Source organism: Nipponia nippon, unplaced genomic scaffold, assembly GCF_047370975.1.
Source record: "Nipponia nippon isolate SJK-2023a ecotype South Korea unplaced genomic scaffold, ASM4737097v1 scaffold_17, whole genome shotgun sequence".
NCBI lineage: Eukaryota > Metazoa > Chordata > Aves > Pelecaniformes > Threskiornithidae > Nipponia > Nipponia nippon.
In genome coordinates, this window is record NW_028262333.1 from 5,072,436 (window position 1) to 5,079,943 (window position 7,508).

At 53.9% G+C, this 7,508-nt stretch overlaps 1 long non-coding RNA gene across 6 annotated transcripts; it reads left to right on the forward strand.

The window, feature by feature from the left end:
• Window positions 1–496: 496 nt before the first annotated feature.
• Window positions 497–7,305, forward strand: LOC148056144 (uncharacterized). 6 transcript variants are annotated; one of them, XR_015703857.1, is made up of 5 exons: window positions 497–3,827; window positions 5,693–5,783; window positions 5,879–6,021; window positions 6,887–6,943; window positions 7,124–7,305. It is a non-coding gene; the product is annotated as an uncharacterized LOC148056144 (long non-coding RNA). The 6 variants fall into 6 exon arrangements; XR_015703858.1 differs by having other exon boundaries at window positions 497–3,805; XR_015703859.1 differs by having other exon boundaries at window positions 497–3,772.
• The last annotated feature ends 203 nt before the right edge of the window (window positions 7,306–7,508 follow it).

Sequence of the window (7,508 nt, forward strand, 5' to 3'; positions counted from 1 at the left end):
GAACTTCGAGAAGTCCAGAATAGCTAACCAGAGGCGACCGAGTGTCACACCTGCCTCTCTACTTGCTCGTTGGTAACAATGATGCTCAAATCCCATTTTGAAAATCCTCGGGGTTTTAGCAGGTCTTGCGCATTTCCGCAGTACTGAAGGCTTAACATTCCTCTGCTCTACTTGTGCAGTAGAGAAGTGTTTTTATTATTAGAATACCTTTTGGCTAATGCTCCTCTGATTTTATATATATGGAAAAAGCCTTGCCTTAGTCGTGGTTAGACTGATCAGATCTCTAAGGGAGAGCCTTTTTTTGCATCTTAAAGAACACTAGACTTGAAAGGAGTGTGTCTGGGGTAAAAAATCTGCACTACAATAAACTGTATTTTTTCTTCTTTTGGTTGATAGCATTATTAAAGAAAGGATTTGTTTTGACAACCGTTTCAGTTAAAAGCTATCAAGATAGCAGTGGGCACAAACGAAATGAGAAGAGAACTGTGGATTTTTTTCTTCTCGGCCCGAGTGTGGTTTGCGGGGCAGGGCTGGGTGCTGCTCCTGGGGCCAGGGCAGCTGGAGCTTTTCTCGTGGCAGGCGGCCGTCTCATAGGAAAGAGGGCTCTGAACCCAGGCCGGGGAGCGAGAGCTCCCACAGCCGAGTTCCCAGTTCCTGCAGCCGTGCAAAATGGCAGCTCTGCTCCTGCCGCAAAGCCAAAATTTACAGAAATGGCAGAAGAAATAAAGATAACGGGGTTCTATGAAGCAGCAGCTGCTTTTCTTGCAGATAAATTTTACTGACCCGCAGTGCTTTAGTGCAGAGTAGTTTAATAATTAAAGGAAATGAGGTGATTTTTTTTTTTTGAAGATGCAGACAGTAATTCTTTCAGTCATATGCCCACCTGGATTTTATTATAGCAGCCAATAATCAAACGTGCAGCAGCTTCACTTGTGTGCCAGTGCAAGGACTGCAATAGATTGCCAACAAAAACAGTTCCACAGTTGCTGAAATCTTCCTACCCAAAGGATTCATCAGAATTCAGCATCCAACTGTCTGGAGGTCTTATTGCTCTGCCTTGCCTTGTGCATGAACCTAATGAGAGCTGGCAGTAATTTGAGCACTTCTGGTAGCGTTTGGGGAGGTGAGAGGTGGCTGAGAATAGATAAGAGTTAGCTCAGATGCTGGCAGTGACTTGGAGGGGAAAAAGCCTCCCACAATTATTTTCTTTCCTTGGGAGAGATTCTGTTACTTGCAGCTGTAAAAGCTGCATCCTGGCAGCTGCTGTGGAAAGGTTTAAAACCTAAAAAAGTCTCGGTCCTCCGGATGGGCTTTGGGACTTGCTCCCAGCCCTTGCCCAACCAGCTTCCCAGGGACTCGTCGTTCATTATTAAAACACGCACGTTCAGCAGCAGCAAAACCTCTGACACAGGCGGGATGAGCAGTTGTCCTCATTTGGAAGAAGCAGCAGCTATGTTGCCGCTGGTGGCCCCGAGCAAGGGGACAGCTGTCCCAGGTCACCTGCAGCACAAATTAGATGGCCTGACTCAGAGGCAGGAAGGGGAGAAATGGCAGGAGGAGGAGGAGGAGTGCTCCGGCGTTTCCTTCCCAGGTGTGCACACTGGATCCTAAATAAACAGCGGTCTACGACAATGTGATTTAAGCAGAGAGACCGGTCTTCTGTAGCCAAAGGCTCCTTGGCACAGAAATGGAGGACATAAGTGCCCAGCACTGTGCTAATTAACGTTTTCTGGGAGTTTCGCTAGTCCCACGCAGCTCTGCACGTTGACAGCAGCGCGGAGGTGGCCGTGCGCTGGTGTTTCGGCTGGCAGGTTGCTTTCCTTCCTTCAAGGGCAGCTTTGTGCCCGCTGCAGGGTGAGAGCAGAGCCCGCGCCGTTCGTGGGCTGGCACCCTCCGCTCTCCTGCTGGGTGGTGGCAGCCACCCCGGTGCTGTAAGATGCTGGTGGCTGCAGCCTGGCCCCACAGCCGGGACAGTCCCTGAGAGCCGGTTCCCTGGGGTGATGCTTTGTGTCCCCGTGTCCAGGGAGCGATGGCAGGGCTGTCCCCTGGGCTGCTCTAACTGGAGGATGCTGCAGGCTTAGGTTTCTCGCATCAGAGTACTGAGAGCCCGTTTGGGGCTGGCAGGGAGCGAGCAATGAGGTCACTGGTTAAAAATAAGGTCGAGCGTGGTGTTTGTGGGGCAGGAGCCTCGTAAGGAGGCAGGAGCTGCTCAGAGGAGGGGGGTGGGATGCCAGCTGGTCCCGACACCAAACAGCCTCCCTGGATCTGTCCCAGGGTCCCACGCTGTGCTCCCTGCGCACGTCTCCACCGAGCTCCCGCACCGTACCTGACCTGGCGGCTGCATCACGCTGGGACAGGCGGGACTGCTGCCATCGTTTAGCCCAACACCGAGTGCCAGTTGCCGGGAGTTCCCTGAATGATTTGCGCGTGACCTGAAACATCTCTGCTAGAAAGCACCGCCACTATTGATCGTAAAATTGGCAGCAACAGGACTCTGCCACTGGCTTTGCTGAGCTGCACCAGGGTTTATCCACTCTTGCTGTTAAAACCCACCCCTTATTTCTGATCTAAACATGCCGAGGGGACTCTGGCTCTGCATTCGGGACTGGTGCAGGCTCAGGTGGAGGAGGCCCGGGGCAGACATGGCCAGGTTTTTGGGACAAGTGACTTATGCAGGGAGCAAGCAGCTGCACAGGAGTTACCCAGGGTTAGTCTCACTTGGTGGGAGGGGGCTTCATGCATGCTGCAATTACTGGAAATTAAAGTAAAATTACTTCAGGAACAACTTTGTTGTAGAGTTGAAGGCTTTCAATGGGGTAAATCTTGCGGGAGAAGTAATACCTTTTATTAGGTGGAGAAAACAAATTAGCTTTCAGGTACACAAGGCCGTCTTGACATTATTGTTACTGTTATTATCCCCTATTGGTGCTATTAGAAACGAGGGCATTGCATTAGAGGGGAAGCATATTATGCAAGTGTTTAGACCTGCTGGTAACTGCTCTCTGCTGACAGGTATTTACTTAATGATATGTTGGAGTGAAAGCCAGCAGCAAGGACAAGCATCAGAGGAGGCTGGGAGTGCTGAGCTCTGCCTGGTCCAGCCTTGCCTGGACCTCCTGGAGCAGCCTGACACCTCCCACCAAGAGGGGAGCAAGGACCTGCCGGAGGTTCCTCCCACCGTGGTTGTAAGGACACCCCCAAATCCCCTCTTCTCTACTTCAGACAGGCTCGTGACCATAGCACGTTCCCAGATCGAGTCCCCAGTGCCCTCCCTGGTCCCGTGGCTGGTCCCCGTGGATGTCTGCAGCCTCCAGAGCTGCCCTGGCTTGCTTGCAAAGGGTCAGGAGGTTTTTCTGCTCCTGCCCACACTGGAGGCAATGTCTGTGAGGCTCTTGCAGGTACAAATGGGACTGGTCATGCTCCCAGTGTCATGTGCTGCCTGTGGCGGGCGGCAGAGCCAGTTTTTCTGCTCTGAAAGTGGGACTGGGGAGGAGACCGCAACACTCAAATACCCAGATCCCTGGTAGCTGCCAGCCAGGCATCGAGGAGGCCACTTGCCTTTTTCAGCTCCAGGTAAGGTGCCTTCCTGTCTCCCTCATGTCATGGAGGGGATTTACAGAGTCTCTTATCACTTTTACAGGCTGGAGAAGCAGAGCGGGAGGGCAGAGGGTGCAGCAGGAGCATCCCTGGGATGGCTCGCATTCCGTGCCGTCTTGGGGATGGGAATGGGGCATCGTGCCTGAGCCTTGCGGGAAGGACTTCAGTCGCCTGGGTGAGACAGGAGCGGGCACAAACACTGTGACCTGTAAGCCCGTTGTGCCTGGGGGGTAAGGCCATCCAGGCTATCGCACCTGGTGGGGTATAAATACGCAGGTTTGCTTCGTTAGCCAGAGGTCTGATCCACGTGCGCCTTGCGCTTTGCTCGGCCACGGAGAACAATTGCAGCTTGTCAGTGGGGACTACAGAGCCGGTCGCTGCGTTTTGCTGGTTTGCCTGCCTGGGCTTTAGGGAACCAGCTCATCTGGGGCAGGGAGACCTGCCTGCCTGAAACGTGGGGTGGCCAAGGCTCCTAAGGAACAGGCAGAACTGGATCTGCTGGTCTGGGATGGGAAAAAGAGCTGAGCGTTGGCAGCCATCATCTGAGCCACCACGCACAGGGCTATGGGTGGCATCGCCCAGACAGGAGCACGGCAGAGTCCCGGGGTGGGGGAGCGCACCCCATCTCTTGGAAATCGGCTGGGTTGGTCCCCAGGGACAGGGTTAGCGGTGCGGTGGGGAATTCAAGCATTGTAACCCCCACGGTGGCCTTTCTTAGCGTGCGTTGGGGCAGCACTACCCCTTCGCAGCCCTGGATGCTGGGCTTTGGTCTGGTGGCCCATCTCCTAGTGCAAGGCTTGAGGTCCACCTCTGTGGACCTTGTGCCTTTCCTACCTGCTCGCCCCCCGGCAGCGAAGGCACAAGGCAGGGGCATCGCCTGTGGATTTGGGGCTGGGCACACACCGCGGGAGCTGCGGAGCAGCTTTGCTGCACAGGACCTGGGGTCAGGGCATCAGCTACACCTTCTGCACCTTCCCAGGGGCTGCCTTTTCTTTTGTTAACATTTGATTATTTTTAATGATTTCAGATTAAAAAGTAATTATTTTCAATTAGTTGTTCCACTTCTTAATTACGGAGATGAATTAGATTACTGTTCGTTATTAATTAGATTTTAACTTTGCACTGATTACTCCTTTTATCAGCCACCTCCCGCTCTCCTGCCCTCCCCGTCCAACCTGCCCCTCCCCTCTTGCTGCCCCAAACCCCGCTGCCCTGCACCATCCTGGGGGCATTAAAACCTGTTTGGAAAACACAAATCAATGTTATCGGCTCAGAGGCTGCAACCAGCTCTTTTAAAAGCCCAAATACCAACCAGATGATGTCATTTTGTGGCCAAAAAACATGACAAGAAAGCATTAATATCCTGCCTCCCTCCATCAGTGGCTGGAAGAGAAACTGTTTCCTAATTAGCTGCTGTGGCAGCGACCCTGCTCTTCCCTGCGAGCAGGAGGGACCCAATCCCTCACCCCTGCTGCCTTCCCCCTGCCCTGTTTTGCCATTTGCGTACGAGAGGGAGGGTTTGACCTGCCGGGGGTATTTCATGGACTTTGTTTGGTCTGCTATTTTTAAAGCAAGCTGTTTTCTTTCTTTTCTTTTCATCTGTCACCTTCCAGGCACCTGATCAATAGTCAGAGTTTTCTTGCCGTTTCTCTCTGGTTCTCTTCTGCTCCCTGCTGCCTCCATCTCCCTCCCTGCCATCGCCCTGTCCCCGGGGGAGCTCTCCTTTCTGCCGTGGATTCCTCGGAGCCCCAACACCTGCTCTCTATTGATTCACTCTCATTTAATTTTAAATATTTCTGTAATTTGTACCTACTCGTGGTGGGTTTAAGGCATCTCTCTGCACATTTGCCCTGAGGTTTCTCTGTCTGCCTCCATTACGCTTCCCCGGGTGGAGGGCAGTGGGTGCTGCCTGGGTGGGCACAAGGTCTGATCCTTTTTTTTTCAGGAGGCCACAGACTGCCTTACCCCTTTCCCTGCTGTTTTGTGGGGTTGGAAGTGCACAGGGCCTCTTCTCCCATGGAGAAGAGAAAACTGAATGGTGGGGTCCTGGAAGGTGTTTTCATCCCTGAAAATCTTACCTTACTCCACCCTTCAGTTGCTCCTTCAGGTCCTCTCTGTGCTGTAGGTGTGACGGTCTCGTGCCCCAGAGCCCTTTGGCTGCGGTGAAATGTCGACAATCCTGAAATGTGAGTGTTTGGTGTGAACCCAGGGGGACCTGCTGGGTTTGTGTGTGCTGGATGCTGCACGCTGGCAAAGACCCTCCCTCTGTGCCTTGTTGTAGGGTTTGGACGGGAAGATAAGGAGACAGTAGAGAAGGAAAAGGAGAAGGAAGAAGAGAAGGAAGAAGAGAAGGAAGAAGAGGAGAAGGAAAAGACCGAGGGAGAAAAAGAGAAGGACAAGAAGAAGAGGAAGAAGGAAGAAAAGGTAGGGGGATGATGGATTTTTCTGCAGATCCGCTGCTGAACCATCTGCCAGAGGGTTTCCAACCCAAAAGTCCCCAGCGCGGTGCTCAGGGTGAGCCCAGCACTTCCCAAACCATCTGATGCTGGGGGCCATGCTGAGGACCCCCTGGACCAGCTGTGCCACTGGCTGCGCAGTGCCTGTGGGGCACCCAGCACCCTGAGCACCCGCTGCCCAGCATGCGGTGGGATGGGGCCAGCTCCAGCGAGGAGGATCGGTGTCCCAGGGGGAGCCAGGCAGCTACGGAGCAGGGCTGTAGGCAAGCACGGCGTGGGGATGTGACCGATGCAAAGCTCCCGGGTTCCCACCGAGCCCTGTGGAGAAGGATGCTTGGAACAGGCAGGCACTGGTGGCAGCCAGGGTTTGTAGGGTGTTAGAAAGCACTGGTCCCAAATGATTTACATCCTGGCTGTGAAGGGAAGCTGTGTCTGACCCACAGCAACCCCATACCCCTGGCAAATGGAGCTATGCTGTCCACAGCCTAGAAATCACACTGCGTTTGGCTTTTCCATTGAGAGAAGCTCTCTCTTTACTCCCAATATTCCTAGTTAGTTCTCCCTCCTTGTCCTCCTATTTCAACCCAGGTGAGACGCTGCTGTGGACAGCGATGCTGTCTGCACTGCACACATCACCGAATCCTTGCTCTTGGCTCTGGAGGTGTCTGCGGGGCCACGGGCACGCAGGGGGCCACAGCAGCACCAGCGCTGCAAAGCCTGGCTCGAGATACCCGCAAGACCAGACACCTCTCTGACTTGAGGCTCCAGCTTGAGCAGCAAACGGGGTGTCAGGGTCCCGGGTGACGCTTGTCCTTCTCTCTTCGCCCCTGCAGGGAGATGGGGAAGAGGACAGGAGGAGCAGCAGCAGCTCCAACAGCGACTTGGAGGAGGTAACCACACCAACAGCTCCGTGTTGGGGCCTGGCTGCCCCAAGGGATTTGCACCTGCAGACCCCTGTGTGGGTGCTGGTTGTGGGGGCTACTGAATACCTGCAGGTACTAGGGGATGGAAAACAAAACACCCAGCACTCCCCTCACATGGTGTCCCTTTTCTTTTTGTTCCTGTCCCAGGACCATGGCAGTGACAAGGATGATGAGAAGGAAGACAAAGATTAGCCTTTCCATGCTGGAGCGGCAGCGCGTTCCCTGGGCACGCCGAGGAGGCGGGGATGCAAACGGCAGCACGCGCTGGAGGGGGCCTGGGCCACTTTTAGCCAAATAAAGGTGTTTGCGGGCTCCAAAGAGAAATGCTATTTATTCATCCAGTCACGCTGCCTACCCAGTATCTGTCCCTCCCAAGAAGGGAACAGCCAAGGAAAGGTGATAGGTGGGGAGCCGGGATCTGGGTGAGCACAGGCAGATTTTGTTCAAGACCATGAAAGAGTCTGGAGAGAAATCCAGGGGCTCTGGCTGCCTGGTTCTGCAGAGTCCCCCAGAATTAGGTAGTATCCCTGTC